This window comes from Argentina anserina, chromosome 6 (genome assembly GCF_933775445.1).
Source record: "Argentina anserina chromosome 6, drPotAnse1.1, whole genome shotgun sequence".
In the NCBI taxonomy this organism is placed as follows: Eukaryota; Viridiplantae; Streptophyta; class Magnoliopsida; order Rosales; family Rosaceae; genus Argentina; species Argentina anserina.
The window spans coordinates 18,022,985-18,042,853 of NC_065877.1; the positions used below are offsets into that span (position 1 = coordinate 18,022,985).

General features: G+C 36.0%; 1 pseudogene; it reads left to right on the forward strand.

The window, feature by feature from the left end:
* The first annotated feature begins 1,326 nt into the window (after positions 1–1,326).
* LOC126796979 (uncharacterized) overlaps positions 1,327–19,869 on the forward strand; it is a 63,059-nt pseudogene continuing 44,516 nt past the window's right edge.

Sequence of the window (19,869 nt, forward strand, 5' to 3'; positions counted from 1 at the left end):
ACATCTAAATTCAGTTCTGTAAAATGATACAGAAACTAGACTCCAAAACCTTTGTTTTCATATAAAGCACATATTCCAAATCCCTGTGAGCTAGGAGATACAATCTTCCAAAGTTGACGGACTGCTTCTGCCAGATTCTGTTGAACGAAAATGTTTTGCTCCTCTTCACGTTTTCTCAAAAACTAACCTACACAGGCACAAAACAAATCAAAAAGAACAAAAACAATAACCAAATAAAGAGTAAAAAGTAAAAAAAATCAAAATTGGGTTGCCTCCCAACAAGCGCTTAAATTTAAAGTCTAATAGCTTAGACCGAGTTTTCATTTCAATCATTTTGTAGGTGACACATTATAGAGTTTCTCCTCCGCCATTTTGTTTTCCAACCTTGTAGTATATTCTCGAGCTCATTGCTGGTCACTTCACTATAAACCTGTAGAATCTCAATTAAAATCATTACTAAAAGTGGGAATGAGATGGGTCCAGTGGGTATAACAAGATATGCATTCACCCGGAGGATCAGGAGAAGACAATGTTTACTTGTCCATTGGCACTTTTGCCTATCGACGTATGCCCTTTGGGTTGTGCAACGCACCAGGTACATTTCAGCGATGTATGCTTGATATTTTCTCTGACTTTATCAAAAATATCATTGAGGTCTTTATGGATGATTTTATTGTGTATGGAAAAGACTTTGATGCATGTTTAGAGATTTTAGAGTTAATCTTTAAAAGGTGTGTAGAAACTAACCTTGTGCTTAATTGGGAAAAATGCAATTTCAGGGTAAATCAATGGATAGTTTTGGGACAGATTGTAGCTGCTAAGGGTATTGAGGTAGACAAGGCTAAGGTTGATATTGTGCATCACTTACCCTCTCCCACAACTGTGAGGGAGGTTCATTCTTTCCTTGGTCATGTAGGATTTTATAGGAGAATCATCAAGGACTTTTCCATGGTGGCAAGACCTATGTGTACCCTATTGTAGAAGGATGTGCCGTTTCTTTGGGATGATCCATGTGAGAAAGTGTTTGTGAAGTTGAAGGAGTTGTTGACGAGTGCACCCATCATTTTTCATCCAGATTGGAACCTGCCTTTCGAATTGATGTGTGATGCTTCGGACTATGCAGTTAGGGCACTATTGGGCCAAAGAAGAGAGAAGAAACCCGTAGTGATCTACTATGCGTCTAGGATTCTTAATAAGGCCGAGATGAATTACTCGACTACGAAAAATGAGCTTTTGGCTGTAATCTTTGTTTTAGAAAACTTTCGATCATATCTTTTGAATTCTAAAGTTATTGTGTATTTTGACCATGCAACCTTAAGATATTTGATGACTAAGAAAGATGCAAAGCCCTGGTTGATCTGGTGGATACTATTGATTCAAGAATTTGACCTTGAGATTCGAGATAAGAAGGGAAGTAAAAATGTGGCGGCTGATCATTTGAGTAGGATCGTGCGAGATGAGGAAAGAGAGCCATTACGAGAGACTTTCCCAGATGAGCAGCTATTTCAGACGGATGCAAAGGAGCCTTGGTATGCGGACATAGTAAATTATCTTGTGACTAGGACGTTTTCTAGCACCATGATGACAACAACCAAGGATCGGCTTAAGAAGTTGGCTCGGCACTATGTTTGGGACGAACTATATTTGTGGAGACAATGTAGTGATCAGATCATTTGAAGATGTGTCCCTGAAGATGAGCATCGTTCGATCCTTGCTTTCTGTCATAGTGAGGCATATGTTGGGTATTTTAGGCCAAAGAGGACAGCCATGAAGGTTTTTAAGTGCGGTTTTTATTGCCCTACGATCTTCATGATGCACACAGAACGTGTGTCATGTGATAGATGCCAACGAACCGGTAATATTGGTAAGCAAGATCAAATGCCCCTTTCTCCTATTATAATTGTTGAAATATTTGATGTTTGGGGTATTGATTTCATGGGTCCATTTCCTTCATCTAGAGGTTTCTTGTATATCTTATTGGCTGTTGATTATGTGTCAAAGTGGGTGGAGGCAGAGGCCACCAGGACTTATGATTCAAAAGTGGTTACAGGTTTCTTGAGAACTAACATCTTTTGCAATTTTGGAGTTCCACGTGTTTTGATAAGTGATGAAGATTCTAATTTCTGGAACCGGACAATAGAGGCATTGCTCAACAAGTATGGAGTGACCCACAAAGTTTCGACACCTTACCACCCTCAAACAAGTGGAATGACAGAAGTGTCTAATAGAGAGATCAAGGGAATTTTGGAGAAAATTGTAGGTCCAACGAGGAAGGATTGGAATGAACCATTAGATGATGCATTATGGTCCTATAGGATAGCGTACAAGATGCCGATTGGGATATCACCCTTCACATTGGTTTATGGGAAGACATGTCACCTTCCAGTGGGGTTAGAGCATAGAGCATGGTGGGCTGTGAAGACAATCAACTTGGACAAAGATGCAACCGGTCTTCATAGGAAGTTGCAACTCAATGAGTTAAGGAAATAAGGAATGATGCCTATGAGAAGACGAGAGCTTATCATGTCAAGATGATTTGTGCGAAACAGTTTGTAGTTGGACAAAAAGTTCTTTTATTGCATTCTAGACTTAAACTTGTTCCAGCCAAATTACGTTCTCGTTGGGTTGGTGCATTTGTTGTTACTAATGTGTTTGCTCATGGTGCCATTGAAATTACAAGTAATAAAACAGGTCAGGCATTCAAGGTGAATGGGCATCGACTTAAGCCCTATTATGAGCCTTTTGAGGAGCACACGTATGAGGAGACGAGTGTTAGAGATGCGCCAAAAGAAGTATGAGCATGAGAGAGTATAGGCTGAGAGACTTTAAAACTCAAGGGCTACATGGGAGGCAACCTATTTCAACCGTACTTGTGGAGGAGTCGTCTATGGGAGTTTGCATTTTCTTATCCCTTCACTCTTATTGTTGAATTGTATATGTGTTGATGTGTGATCTTATTCTATACTTATAAATTACATCCTGATTGAGCTTACATTGAGGACAAGTAGTAATTTTCTAAGTGTGGGGTAGGGTTGCATAATCATTGTTTGCTGATTTTTGTTTTGATTTCATGTTATAAAACGAAAAAGAAAGAAAAAAATTCCGAAAAATGGTATGAAAAATTGAAAAAAAATGTGTTGTTTTGATTCTTAGGATGCCCCTAAAGTCTAGGATGATTATATCTCTAAAATGCATAGATGATGGTTTTGCATTCCATAAGAATTGAATTGTAAGTTTCATTGATAATGTGGATTTGGTATGAACATGTGAGATTTTGATTGAATGTAATATAGCATAGATGTTTGGTTAGTTTAAGTCCATAAAAACCTGTGAGTTTTTGAGCCTATATATGCTTTCTTCTTGAGTGATAATATGAAATTTCGTGGTTGTTTTGTGAACTTCATCATTCTTTGCATATTCAATGACTATGTGCCATAGCTTTTAATGGACTCTATAATTTACTAGAACTCATCTTTTGTGATTGTTGAAACTTTTAAGTCATAAAATGCTTTGATTTTGAAAAGGATTTATGGATCATTTCTAGGAATACCACCACTTTAGCCAAACAGCCATGTATCCCTATATGTGCCCTGTTTGGGACCCCTTAGTTGAACCTCATTTGAGCCTACATTGAGTCTTTTCTTCATCACATATGTTATCTCCATGCTTAGTATAGTTACATCTACCTTGTCCTATAGACTTGGCAGAAATTTTGTTGAGATGATGTTGTGATGATGCATGAAATAACTGTGGGATCGAAGACATCAGAAAAAAATGAAAAGAAAGAAGAAAAAATGAAAATGAATTCGGCAATACAAGAAAAGAACAGAAAATATGTTGTCTTCCATTTGTGATTTGGAGTTGATTTGAAATTGAATGTCTAAAAATGTGCATTTGACCTTTGTCCATGTTCACTTTGTGGTTAAAATGATGATTGGGCCCAACTTGTTATATTTGGCCCTTGATAGTGTTTGTTGTCATCAGGATGATGTTTACTCTGCTAAGTCTATAAGATTACCTTTGTGATTCCTTGTTATTTCATGTCTTTAGCTAAGCCTAAAACATTTTCACCTTATCTAATGATCCTAATGATTCTTAAAATGAGCAAAACTTGGTTTGTGGAGATGATCACAAGAGTTGAGCATATGGTTTTGGTCCATTTGTGCACTTAGTTGTTAGATGAGGTTTTCCTATTGTTATTCACAAAGTGCTTTCATTTGATGATTATGCAAGCTATTTGATGCTTTATTATCCTTTCTCTTACATATACTTATGTGTGAATCATAACCATGAATTTGAGAGAAAAGAAGAGAGTATGCCTTGTGAGGAGGATTGGATTGACTAAACATGTTATGTGTTTATTGTCTCGTATCTGACTCATTCATATTATGAAGCATGTTTATGAAACTTGGAATTTATGTGGTTACATTCAAATGCTTAAACTTAAAAGCTATGTGTTTTGAGATTCTGAGGCAATCATTTAGGGGCAGTAGTGTTTTCTGTAGTTTTGTTTTATTTTGCTAAGGAACTAGCAAAAGCCAAGTGTGGGGTAGTTGATAGGAGCACTTTGTGCTACGTTCTTAATATGTTTTTACCTCCATTTGTACTTTGCTTAGCCCTTATTGTTGTAATATCGAGTCATTGAGTCACAATAGGAGTCTTGGACGGTTTTGGATGTGTTTTTGTGCTTAAACAAGTTAAAAATGAAGAATTGGTCTAGAGTCCTAGTTTGAGTAGGAATCCTTATAAAACTAGGAAACCTAGTTGGATTAGGAGTCTTCATATTTCTACGTTTTAATTGCATTGGCGATATCTTGAGAGTCATGTTTGCATTAGGAATCCTTGTTAGACTAGGAAACGTATCATTTGGGAAAGTCCTACTTGAACTCAAACTCTTATTACGAAACTTTCCTAAATGAACTTTCTTGTTCTAGTAACTTACTTGTTCTAGTAAGTTTCATTTTTGCAAATTAGAAACTTTCCTAATCTAGCTAAGCTCATCTATTACATGTGTCTTTTTAAGACAACAATTGTCTAGATTAGAACATGATTTTTGAAATGCATTATCTATTACTATTGATTTTCTTTTCTTATTTTCAGGTTAGGATTTAAGAGATAATTCAAGGAAATTAAATGATGATTCAGCCGTGCAAGTGGGAGATGAAGATAAGGCACGAATTGGAGAAGAAATAGGAGTCCATGCTGTGCATGACTCTTGAGAGAAAATAAGAGAGGCCTTGTCGTGCATATACAATCAGCTGAAGATAAAACTCACGGCTTGAGGAAAAGAAGGAGGTTGTGTGCAACAAGGAAGCTTTCATGCCGTCCATATTCATTAAGGAGAAGAAGTCTAATTCGTGTGAAGCTTTAAGAGAATAACTTGGAGATCAGCCGTGCCTATTCAAATCAGCAAAAGATAAGGAGTCATGTCGTGTATAGAAGAGATAAACAAGGGGATAAAGACTGAAATTACAAAGGAACAAGGGCAGCTATTCGATGCATTCATTGAGGAGAGATCACAGCTGTGTATTGATGGACCAAGCAGCCCAAAACCGAGCAGACTCTCCTCCCTTGGTTCCTCTATATATAGCACGGCCTCACTTCATAATTTGCATCACCATTCTCTCATAAATCCAAGCCGAAACTCTGCCAAAATAAATCCAGAAAATTCAAGCCAAAAACTTCATCCATCTCCACCAAGCCATGCTCCCCCTCTTGCCTCTCCATAATCGAATTCATCTTTGCTTCATCCTTCAAGGTTTCTAATGCGTGATTCATCTATGGCTTGTAATTTTTATTTAAATTTTCTGCAATTTTCGATTTTATTGTATGAATTCTTGGATGATCTTTTTGGTTTCATATATGAAGAATATAATTTCAGACTTCTTTGGTTTTATGTTTTGATTGTATGAACTCTTGAATATGTGTCTATGCCGTGTTTAATAGCTAAGGGAAGTAGGTTTTTGAAATTAATTTAGGTTTTATTTCAATTTATTCCATGAACATGTGCATCTAAATCAATGCTTGAGGAAGCCAAGGCCATGGTTCTCCTAAGGGTGCGATTTAATTCACCAAATTGTTCTTTGATTGAATATGCGCTTCGTGTTTCAATTATTAATACTTGTATAGGGTTGTGATAGTTCTAGGAATTTTCATGCTTAATCAAGATGAGTGACGCTATGCTTGCTTACATGTTTCAAATTCGACTTAATGTGCTTATGTGCTACTTTGTTGTTTAACTAGTACGCTTCGTTATGTTGAACTCTTTTTAGCATATGTTTAGGATTGAATACTTCATTGATTCTAAATAACTAAGAAGTCTAAACGATTAGATGAACCGCTTCGGACTCTAATTAGGATTGGAATTGAAATGGACTTATAAAGAATCGAAATAATTCGCTGCCTATATGTTGTTCTATGGGTGTCATACATATTAAATTAGTAGAATTCGTGTTTTGGTTATGTGATGAGTGGTAGATTAGTTGTATATAAGTAATTTAGGATTTATTTTAAGTAGTAGTTTTAGAATCCAAATCAAATCCCCCAATAACATGATAAGTTTTGAGGCCCTTTTGATTCCCCGGACTGAACGATCTCTGCTTATTCTATACTAACGATAATGTTTTTCAGGGTATTTTATAGACGTTCTAACCAACGATCTATCAATGGGCATCGACTTAAAATCCTACTATGAGCCATTTGAGGAGCACATGTATGCGAAGACGAGTTTGAGAGATGTTCCAAAAGGAGAATGAACATGAGAGAGTCAAGGCTGAGAGACTATAAAACTCAAGTGATGCATGGGAGGTAACCCATTTCAACCGTATATGTGGAGGAGTCGTCTACGGGAGTTTGAAGTTTCTAATCCCTTCACTTTTATAGTTGAGTTGTATATGTGTTGATGTGTGAACTTATTCTATACTTGTGAATTACATTCTTACTATTGAGCTTACATTGAGGACAATGTAATTTTCTAACTGTGGGGTAGGGTTGCAAGATCATTGATTGTTTGTTTCTGATACGACCTGAATCTTTTACAATTCGTCACGATTATAGTTTTATCTTTTTCTCGAAACGAGAGTCGTACTAAGTGTGACGACTCTAAAAGTTGAATTTTTGATGCGTAAGATAAAACTTCCTTCACAAAAGTTGTAGGGCTCGTCAATACGAATTCATGGACACGCGGCACGCCCAAATCAGAGTTCGCATGGAAAAGTTACTAATCTACAGAGCGTTTGGGTATTTTTAGAATTTAGTATAAATAGAGGGTTGAATTGAAAAGGAAGAGAGAATTTTGAAAATTGAATTTGGGCGGGTACTGTTCACCCTGACACCAAAATCACCTCAGGCGCCGATCGGGGATTGGTTTTAAGGCCCCATTCGTTCGGCGTCGCCATTTCCTGTCGATTGGTACCAGTCTCACGCCGCGCCGACCGTCGTGCAAGGCGCGGCCATGGTCGCAAGCTCCGGCGGAAGTCAATGCCACCGTGCGGCCATTTTCCGGCGATACCGGAGCTCGGGCTTCTGTAGATCAGCTTATCCTTTCCCTCTGGGCTCGAATCGACCGGTTTGCAGCTTCGTGTCACGCCCCCAAATCCGAGACCACTATTATATGGAAATATGGTTCCCGGATTAGAAGTGTGACCTTAAAACCAATAAAATTTTCTCAATAAAATTGATAGAAATATATGTCTGAATAATACTTTTATTAAGAAACAAAATCAGAGTTATTTTACAATACAACGGATTTAGAAATACCATCATTTTATTTAGTAGATTCATCTCATTCCCCAAGCATCTACTCATTACCTGAAAATAATATTGTGTAGTATCATGAGTAACACAGACCCAGTAAGTACATAATACATTCTTATAATATTTTGGCTAATGAGAAATTCAAATATGAACATCCAAGTAAAATGTACCAAGAACCAGATGTATTTGGTCACACAAATTCTTACTTATGCATATAGATATACATATCAGCATCAATATATTCAATCAATTGTGTGAATTTTCAAGAAAACTGGTAATTAATCACAAAGTCACATGTTAGGGAACACGTTTACCCAAAACACGGATAAGCCATACCGAGGCCAACACCAAAGTATGTATACTCAAGGTCAATTATCCTATGAGTATAATAGTGCACTATCTGTAGGGACTAGGGCCCAAGACTAACTCACAAAGCAGAAAACAATTTTACCAGCAATTCACTTAAGCACGGAGTAGTACTAATCACCCGGCTTCACACCTCCAACTCAATAACGTTAATAGAATATCACAAAATTTACACCAATATATGAATACTTATCAATTACTCAATCTATGCATGAAATAAACAAGTTAATAAACTTGAAAGTAAATGTGCAAATAAAATAAATGTACTTTAAATTAAAAGTAATTAGATAATATTAGTTAGTAGTCAAAGTCCGTCAACTTTCCGTATCGGTAACTTAATCAATAAATATCCAAATTAGTCAAGTGAGGAGTCTATGTTCAATAATTTTTCATAAAGAATCCAATAGAATAAGTCATACAATCCAGTTCAAAGTCATTGAGTCTAAAAAAGTTCAAACACAGTAGTAGTGCAGAAACCGATCATCATGTTATCATCTTAGATGTCTACATATTCTACTTGTAACACAATTTTATCATTTCTTCTGAAACTTTCCAGATTAAAAGTAGAGGTCTTATACTTTAATTTGGTATAAAGTTTGTGAAAAATGGTTAGGAAATGAGTGATAGATGAGGTTTTAAAGTTGTGAGTGTTACAAAAGATTTTCAGTGAGTTTATTAATTCTAACTTTAATTAGCCATAACTTCTTCATTTCTAAACATGTTTGAGTTATTAAAAAGCCTAAATTAAAGCTTTTTCATGAGGAATTTAATGTTGTTACCTTGGACAAACTCAGATGTTATAAAATATGAAAAATATAACTCTCAAAACATGGTCTTTTCCGTTTTATCTTTAGCTATGCACTTTGATAAATCTTAAAAGGCAAAAGATTATTTGGATGAAAGGAAGGTTTTTATGTGGATCCAAAGTTGGAGTACTTTAATAAAGTAGGAATTTGTTTAAGAGAGAAAGAGTAAATTCTAGAATTTTAGCTTGAGAAAAATTGGATGATTTGAGTAAACGTATTCAAATCGTGGTCTAATACTTACAAAAAGAAATTTTCTATCTTTGAAAGTATGTACCTTAAGATCATTGGTTTTTAAAGAGAAATATTAAAAGAAAAATTGAATTAATTCTAAGTTAATATAACCTTAGAATACTGAATAATAAATACTAAATTTCGGGGTATTACAGTCTACCCACCTTAAAAGAAATTTTGTCCTCAAATTTTACGTACCTTGTTCCATTTGTTCTATGAACAAATGCGGGTGTTTCTTTCTCATTTCTGATTCTAACTCCCATGAAGCCTTGTTTTCATCATGTTGATTCCATTGTCTATTCATCATTGGAATCTCCTTAGTACGGAGCTTTCTTACTTCCTTGCCCAATATGTGAACAGGTGCTTCGTCATATGTGACATCCTCTGTGAGTGCTATGGTACAATAGTCTATGACATGGTAATTGTCTGGCTTGTATTCTTGTAACATAGATACATGGAAAACGTTATGCACGTTGGACAAATATTGTGGTAGATCTAGTTGATAGGCTAAATCACCAACTCTTTCTATAATTTGGAAAGGTCCAATAAACAGTGATGACAACTTGGCAATCTTTTTTTTCAAAACAGACAATGCCTCGCATGCGTGAGATTTTCAACAAGACACGATTTCCGACATGAAACTCTACATTCCTCCTATGTCAATCGGCATAGGTCATTTGTCGACTATGTGCAACTTTCAAGCGCTGCTTAATTGAAACAATGACCTCTACAGAATGCTTAACTACATCAGGTCCGGGAAGAATCTCTTCGCCTACTTCAGCCCAACATAGCTTTAAAAGGCGTCATCCCTATGCTTGAGTGATAACTGTTGTTGTAAGCAAACTCGATCAAATATAGGTGATCCTCCCAACTCCCTACAAAATCCAAATTGCAAGACCTAAGCATATCCTCCATCACTTTGATTGACTCTTTCAGTTTGTCCATCAGTTTGAGGATGAAATGCAGTGCTCATGTCTAACTTCGTCTCCATTGGACTTTGTAAGCAAACCCAAAATCTTGAGGTGAATCGGGCATCACGATCTGACACTATCAATATAGGAAGTCCATGCAGATTGATCGTTTCGATTACTCGACATCAATATTAACCATGTAAGCTTCGTTACTAGTATAAAGCAAGAGGGTATCGTTCACAAACCGGGGATCCAGCTAGGGCATAGAATCACAAACAGTTAACAACTAATTCACATAGAGATATAAAGATTTGAGATATAGGATCGGTATCAAAAATGAAAATAAAACCTAAACTAATATATACATGTGATCAACCAGCCAACACACAATACATCCCTAAAACAAATCATACAAAGCTAACAAAAATTAGAATCTAGTCCTCCTTTAAGAGTCATGCCGAGACACTATCATGAATAACTAAGGTTGAATCATGCAATTAGGGTCCAAAGCAGTCACCTAAACACATAGACACTTAACACATTCAACTCTTGCCAAGCGGCCTTAATCGAAATCTAACATGTTCATCTTACCATGTAACTCCCAAAGCCACGTATATTGAATTCATTAAGCATGTCACCTACTTAACTAACAATCATGCAATTCTGAAAATCACATAGAAAAGATAAACATATTCATGGCATAAGTCTGTAATCCAACAACCTAAATATCATGCTACAAGCGTATACATGACACATAGATACTTTCGAAATCACACAAGAATAGATCACGGCATAAACTAAAATCATAGAACTAAAAACCTAAAATCGCAACTTTATATAATTTGAAACAAGTAACTATCTCATAGACAAAATTGAAACAAATTTACAATACACAAATCGCATACACAACCAAGAACAAGAAAAACCAAAAACCGAAATAAATATAGAGAGAATCATGGTTACACTTTATCAATCAAGCGATCTCACAGAGTGTAGCCGTGGTTTTCTAAGGGAATGGAACCTCTTCACAATCGTACTTGAGGGCTAAGGATGATGATGGAGAATGGTGGAATGGGTTTTAGGATTTCTTGGAATGGTGAGTATGAAATTCGGTAGAGATTTCTCTAGTATGTGCACAAGGTTGATGATCATTAAACAATGAGGTCGTGCCTCTATATATAGGAGTCAATAAAGCCTTCATGTCGTCCCAATTGGGAGATATAATCAGATTGGAAAGCTGAAATCTTCTTTGATATGGACTTTGATTCATGTACTCCAAATCCAACTTGATATAGGAAATCAAATTCAACTGGGAAACACATAAGCTACACGGCATCTCTCCTTCTTCAACTAGGAATGGCTAAGTCGGCCTCTCCTCTCCTCATCCAACTCGGACATGACTTCCTTGTCTCACTAGGAATGCATCTCGGCATCACTACTCCATGTCCAAATAGGATTTGTCTTTCCTGAAAAGAAATTGACGATTAAGGAATATGAAAGAATGAAAATAGGAAAGTAGAGTCCTAGTCGAATAAGGAATCCTAGCTCACTAAGGATTTCTAACACTTAGCACAATTTCATCATCAATTCATCCAAATTCGGCATAGCTCTACTAAAACACACAAATGACAAATATGAACCTAAAACAACTTTGTGCTCCTATCAACAACCCCACACTTAGACTTTGCTAGTCCCTTAGCAAACACTAAAAAGGGAAATCAAAACATAAAACAAAAACAATACCATTAAAGCTAACACATGAAACATTATAATGCCTTCAACATTTTGTCTCAGAGATCTTCAAACTCATAGCATCAAGAATAACACTCAATCAAAATAGATAGTATGAATTCAATGGTTAATAAACATGAGATTTCGTTTAACAAGTAAGACATGGCAGAAACAGATGTGATATTAAGCTCGACATGTTCAAAACAAGTTCAAATTCAACTCACAAAGGATATGCACTCCGAATCTTTTTCTCTCAAGAACATGGCTTATGCTTAAAAGCTTTTCACACAAAAGAGTTATAAACACATAGTATAATCGAAAACCTCATAAAAACCAATCATATGCACAAATGAACCCTAACCATATGCTTACTCATGAAACAAACTCCACAAATCAAGAGCTACTCATTTTAAGAATCATGCGGATCTTTAGAAAAGGTTGGCTTAGGCTCGGCATGGACATTATTTTTCAGGGTAAAGGAATCACAAAGGTCATCCTCAAGACTTAGCAGAGCAAAATATCCACCTTATGTCGCCATACTCCATAAAAACAAAGGCCAAATAACATCATGTTGGGCCATCCTTCACTTTAAACATTGTGAAAACGAACAAAGGCTAAAGTATAACATTATTGAGCCTTCAACAAATACATCACAAACTCCAAATTCACATAACAAGTGTCATGTCGTGATCATCATTCAATTTTTTCATTTTTCTCTTTTTTATTGTTTTTTTTCAAACCGTGCATATATCTTTTTCCTTCTTTTTCTCACGGCATCTTTCTATTTTTTTATTTTCACGGCACACATACATACAATAGCATAACTCCACACTTGAATCAAATCATCACTCCATATGAACATCTAGAATCGAATCTGCCAAGCCTCAAAGATAAGGTAGAGATATAACTATACTAAGCAAGGATATAACATGTTGGTAATGAAAGAAAAGGCTTAACGTAGGCTCAAAGGGATTAACACTAAGGTGTCCCAAGTAGGGCTCAAATAGGGATATACGGCTTTTTGGCTTAAAGTGGTGGAAATCCTAAAAAGATCTACCAATCCTTTTCACAAAGTAAGTTCTAGTATTATCTAATTCATTGTAAGTCTATGGCATATGAATTGATCAAAATAGATGTAATCAGGTTATAAAGCCAAGAAACGATAGAATAAACTCTCCAAAGAAAGGCACATATATGGCTCGAAACTCACATAGGTTTACATGAATCAAACAAGTAAGGAACATGCTCTTCCTGTACCTAAGTTTCAAAATCCTCATCTACTACATGTTCGTACAAAATCTACATATCGATTAACTATTAAATAACAATGAAGTTTAATTCAATCTAGTGATCATCTATCAACCATAAATTCAAAGATCAACTCATCGTAGACAGTTAAAGGCATACCTAGGACTCAAAACAAAAATAAAACAACATAAAATCGAAAAACAAAACCGAAAATTCAAACTAAAAATCGGAAATTAAAGCAACAAAACAACAAAATCGAAACACATAAACATCAAACAATAGAATACAACGAATGATGTATACCCCACCCCACACTTAAAACTTACATTGCCCTCAATGTCCAATATGTTAAGCAACGAAAAATAGAAAGAGATAAGGGATAAGAAAGTGCAAACACTCGTTGATGGCTCCTTCATTGGCTTAAGTTTAGAGTCTATAGCCTAGACTTCTTCATCTTCATTCTCATCCACTAGAAGAACACGACATGGGCATACTCTTCATCATCGCTTGATATGATCATGATGTCGCCATTATCCTCCTCATCTTCACTTGAGTCCGAATCACTGCTCTTATAGCTCGAAACCGAATCCACTTCTTCCTTCAAACTCGGATTTTCTTCTTCCTCTTCCTCATTGACACGGCCCTGAGACTCCACCTCCTCAATTGTGAGTTCCTTGCTCCCTTGCTCGGAGCTAGCACGAATCTCCTCCACAAGATCCTTTAACTCCCTATGCGACTTTGCCAATTCCAAAATCGATTGTTGCATTTCATTGATCATCTTGTCTCGGCGGTGCTCCGCTCTTGTGGATGTAGTCTTAACTCTAGCCGGTCTACCTTTCCTTTTCATGCTAACTAGAGGTTTCAAATAGTCTCGAGTGTTCCCACACTTCCTAGCTTTTCTTCTATCTATCTCCACTCCAAAGAACTTAGACGTACCACTCATTCTACTGCATGATGTCGAAACCATACTATCTCTTCTTTCTCCAAGTACTCCAATATGCATGATCCTTTCCCCTACCTCAAGGTTCATGAAGCGTCTTGGTGAAAACGAATCAATGTACTCTTGATAATCCCTTAGTAGACCTTAGTAGAAAGTACTAGTCAACGCGTGTTGGTTCATGTCATGGTCTAACGGTGTTACTACCTCTTGAAATCTCTTTAAGTACTTGTGATAGGGCTCATTATCTTCTTGTTTGCATGCTCGAATCATCTCTCTTATCCTTTCTCTTCTTGCCATGAGCAAGAACTCCTTGAGGAATGCTCCTTGTAGCTCATCCCATGATTGGATGGAATTCTCTGGAAGAGAGTGCAACCATTCTCTTGCTTTGTCAACTAAAGTGAAGGGAAACACCTCAAGATATAATAACTCCAAGTCTCCACGTTCCATTGACTGAATAGCATGTTGCACCTTCGACTCAAAAAGAAATATATGGACATCAACCTTCTCAATCTTAAACCCTTTGAAGAGCGGCATGGTCTTCCGAATTTTGTATGTGACCTTCATACGGGAATGGTTGTGCTTAAGGGCCGACAACACAATGCATCTAGGGTGAAACGCAGGGCTGGCCCTCTCTGAAAACATGGTGTCTTCACGAAACGCAAACACCTCCATTGCACACTTGAAAGTCTTCTTATCAATTGATTGAACAGAATTTAGTAGCCTTCCTCTCTTTCTTATGAGCTCGTGAGTGTTTGGAAAAAAGATGAATAATTATGTTGAACCCGTGCTCTATATATAGAGTAATCTCAATCCTTTTCCATGAGGTAGAAGGAAACCTACAAGGACATGGAAACCTTCTCCCACTTCTACTTGGAATCCAAGTCTGAATGGGACTTCTTCATTGAGGACACATGGCATGGCTTCTCCTACTTCCACTAGGACTTCTTTTCACATCAACTATCCTCTCCTAACTCAACTAGGAATCCATCTCTCCCTCTACTTTGAAAATCCTAATCCGGATCGGAATCTCCTTCTTGATGACACACGGCCGCTTTCCTTGTTCGACTAGGAGTATCACGGCCACTCCTCTCCTAATCCAACTAGGAATTTATCTTGTCATCTCCTTAATGTACTCCATGGATCCGTTAAGCATCGGTTGTAGCGTCAAACTATTGGGGAATGTACACAAGCAACGGCATTAGTTGAAACTAATCCACATGAGTTAGAAAACTTACCTTTGTCATGCACGGCATGATCAAGTTGGCACAAGGACACGACATCCTTGCCTTTGGAAGGCACGGCCTTCTTTGGTGGCATGAGAGTGTTGAACTCTCTCACTCTTCGTCCATAAAAGAATACAAAATTCATACAAGATTTCATTTCAAAAAGTTGTTACAAATTTCTTTCAATCAATTTCATGGTTCATCATCCTTAAGTTGTCATTCAAACGATTAAATGATCGATTGATTCTAAGTTGTAAACCAAGATGGACGTGCGGCCTAAGTATGGATGCCTAGACACATTTGAACAGTTGTTTCATAAGGCCGGATAGCTAATTCAGATAGAGTGAACATGGTAGGACTCATTTGTTGAACTACGGAGGGCAAGCCCCCTATCGACTCCATCACCGAGATGTATGTCAGTCAATAGTTCTCGGAGATCCAATTTTGGTCTCATGCACCAGGGTAATGAAAGTGCGTGCCCCTTACTCAGCTGGAAACAAACTTGGGTGTTAGACAAATCTCCAAGTGTTAATAAAAGCCGCCATCAACCTCATGCAAAAACTTTGGAAGAAAACATGAAGGGTTAAGGGTAATATTACAAAAGGGACTTTACCTATTCCGTTTGATTTACAACCTACAACAATCATTCACTCAATCATTAAAGCAACATCCTAAGATAAAATTATTATACATTACAAGAAAATAAGATAAGAATATACAAATGTAAAATATGAACAGTGAATTCGAAATTAAAAGATTTGGGATCCATCTTTATGGATCCCCGACAACGGCGGCATTTGATCGTTTCGATTACTCGACATCAATATTAATCCTGGAAGCCTCATTAGTAGTATAAAACAAGAGGGTATCGTTCACAAACCGGGAATCCAGCCAGGGCATAGAATCACAAACAGTTAACAACGAATTCACAAGTTTTGAGATATAGGATCGGTATCAAAAATGAAAATAAAACCTAAACTAATATATACATGTGATCAACCAATCAACACACAATACATCCCCAAAACAAATCATACAAAGCTAACGAAAATCAGAATCTAGTCCTCCTTTAAGAGTCATGCCGAGACACTATCAGGAATAACTAAGGTTGGATCATGCAATTCCGAAAATCACATAGAAAAGATAAACATATTCATGACGTAAGTCTTTAATCCAACAACCTAAATATCATGCTATAAGCGTATACGACACATAGAAACTTTCGAAATCACACAAGAATAGATCAAGACAACATACTTTCAAAGATAGATAATTTATTTTTGTAAGTATTTGACCACGATTTGAATACGTTAGCTCACATCCTTGCGTATACTCGATACTTTGTAATTGAGTTTAAGACTAATATTAATAGTATTATTTTTCATGCATTATATTAGTATTAGATAGTGCAAATATATTGAAAACCTTATAAAATGAATATACTAAATTCCTTTATTTTTTTAGAATAACACATATAAATGTGTTTGTTATATCTACATATATATATATATATAATATCCTTGTGCCAATGTGTTTTGATCCTAGCTTATTTATTTTTATGTTTTACCTCATCACACTATTTTTTATTTGCCAACAACCATACTAATTAGCTAGGACATAACTCAATATTAATTATTGAGAATGGTATGTGAGAATTGAACTTTTGTGTTCCTTCTCGGCCTCTTTATAGTTGTGAGCTGCCTCAAGTTTTCTTCACACTTCAAAATGATCATGCAAGTCTAGAGTTCCCTTAGTTGATAGAAAACTCAACTATCTAATGTTTCTCAAGCTAAAATTCTAACATTCACTCTTTCTCTCTTAAACAAGTTTCTTCTTTACTAAAGTAATCCAACTTTGGATCCACATCAAAACCTTCATTTCACCTCTGAAACTTCAAGGTAAGTACATCTTACATCCTTATATTATCTTTTAAGATTTATCAAAGTGCATAGCTAAGGATAAAATGGAAAAGACCATGTTTTAGTAAGAGTTATATTTTCGTATTTTATAACATCTGAGTTTGTCCAAGTTAACAATAGCATTAAATTCCTCATGAAAAAAATGCTTCAATTTAGGCTTTTGAATCACTCTAAAATATTTTAAAATGAAGAAGTTATGGCTAATCCAAGTTAGAGTTAATAAACTCACTGAATTTTTTTTGTAGCACTCACAACTTTAAAAACTCATATCTCACTCATTTCTTAATCATTTTTGGGTAAACGTGTTTTGGATAAACGTGAACCCTAACATGTGACTTTGTGATTAATTACCAGTATTCTTGAAAATTCACACAATTGATTGAATATATTGATGCTGATATGTATATCTATATGCATAAGTAAGAATTCGTGTGACCAAATACACCTGGTTTTTGGTACATTTTACTTGGTTGTTCATATTTGAATTTCTCATTAGCCAAATTATTATAAGAATGTATTATGTACTTACTGGGTCTGTGTTACTCATGATGCTACACAATCTTATTTTTCAGGTAATGAGTAGATGCTTGGGAATGTGATGAATTTACTAAATAAAATGATGTTTTTCTTCAAATATTATTTCAAGACAATAAAAGCGAGACTCATGTATCTTTAATAAATTTCAGTATTTCTAAATCCGCTATATTGTAAAATAACTCTGATTTTGCTTCATAATAAAAGTATTATTCAGACATATATTTCTATAAGTTTTATTAAGGAAATTTTATTGGTTTTAAGGTCACACCACTAATTCGGGAACCATATTTCCATATAATAGTGGTCTCGAATTGGGGGCGTGACAGATTGGTATCAGAGCATTCGCTCTCTTAAGTTTTTGTTTTAAAAATAATTCTATATATATATATATTTTTTTTTTTTCAAAAACTTAACAAGAACGGGGAGGGTTATGTATTTATGTTGTATGTGAATGTGTTTCTCAAAGTTAGAGGAGTTGCATATAAGATCTTACATATAATTTGTGTGCTTGATTGGAATCGATGTCTTTCAAAATTAGAGTTGATTTGTCTAACTAACAATGATGATTTGACAATAAAAGATCATCGGTTCGTAGAAGGACCACGAAATTTTTAATTCGGTAACGAGTATTTAGAACTACATGCTAATGCTAGGCACCATGCCTATAATATGTGTTTTGATATTTCTCTAAACAATTATGGTATTTACTTAGATGATAAGCACTACATTGCTACTATGTATGTTAATCAAGGAATTAATTTTTTCATGGAAGCTACATGGATATTAAGTAACCCGGAGAATGTCAAAATTTTGTATGAAGAAGCCATTGCAAATAGGATGCTTAGGACAACAAATTAGGGGTCACCTAATTACTAGCAACCATTTCAATTTGAAGAGTTTGTAAATACTCATAATATTGACATGGTCAATATAATTACCACACCATCACCATCTCACATTCACCACTGCATTAGAACAAAACCATACATGAGGGTACGCCCGCATGTGTCTATTCATGTTGGCTTTATGCCTATTCCTGCTTTAAATGTCGAGATAGAGGAACCAAAATCCTCTAATCTCATTGTTGACCTAGAGACCGGTAGTTGCTAAAATAAGGGGAATCTCTACTATAATATTTCTATTTTCATTCCATAAAGACACTTGTTGTATTGCGAAGTTACTTAGAAGCAATTCGTTGTTTGAAAATAACTCTAAGAAGTTTTTATTTTAGTCGATGTATAATTATTTGTGCTCAATTATGCTTAATGGAAAATATTTGGATTGGCAAATAATTTTGTTCGAGTTATAATCGTCGAGATCATCTTCTTTAACTAGGACCATGGCCAATAGAAGAAATCCACCTATCGACGCGGAAGATTTTGTCGAAGCCTTCACAAGAAGGATGGAGGCAAATTAAGTCGGTGGTAGGCTAGGACGACTGGTGACACATATAAGAAACTTAGGGGCAAAGAAGTTTATTGGAGGGAAACCTCACGAGGCTGAAGAATGGATTTACAACCTGGAAATCCACTTCGAAATGATGGAATGCACTCAAGTGGAGTTCAGGATAGTAGCTACTTGGTGGGACACAATCAAACGTGTCACACCCCCAACTGAAATGGAGCTCATGGAGTATGTGTTCTTCAAAGAGAAATTCCTGGAAAAGTATTTTCCTCAAGTTGAAAAGGACAAGAAAAAACTAGAGTTCATTCAACTCACACAAGGAAAATTGACTGTGATTGAGTACGAGACCAAATTCACCAAACTTTCTCGTTTTGCTCCACACATGGTGGACACTGATAATAAAAAAAGGCAAGATGGTTCATTGGAGGGCTGTATTCTAACATTTATGTGCATGAGGTAGCACATAAGTGCGCTACATGTAGCACATCGTGCGCTATTTGTAGCACACTAATGTAGCACATGTTGACAGCAAGAAAACATATGACAGTTAACGGGGTTAACCAGGGTAATTAACGGGTTATAGTGTTAAATGCAGTCTAACCAATAGTATATTGCCACGTAATTAAGGTATTTATACACCAAAATACACAAGTTATTCAAATTTGCATATTCAGTTGGAGTTGGGTTTTGTCAGATTTGAGTATGCCAAGTTATCTGTTAAATTCAAATTGGGCACAAGACTTTTGATTATGGGGGAGTTTTGCCCCGAGTTTTTGCCAAATTATGAGATTAAATTCT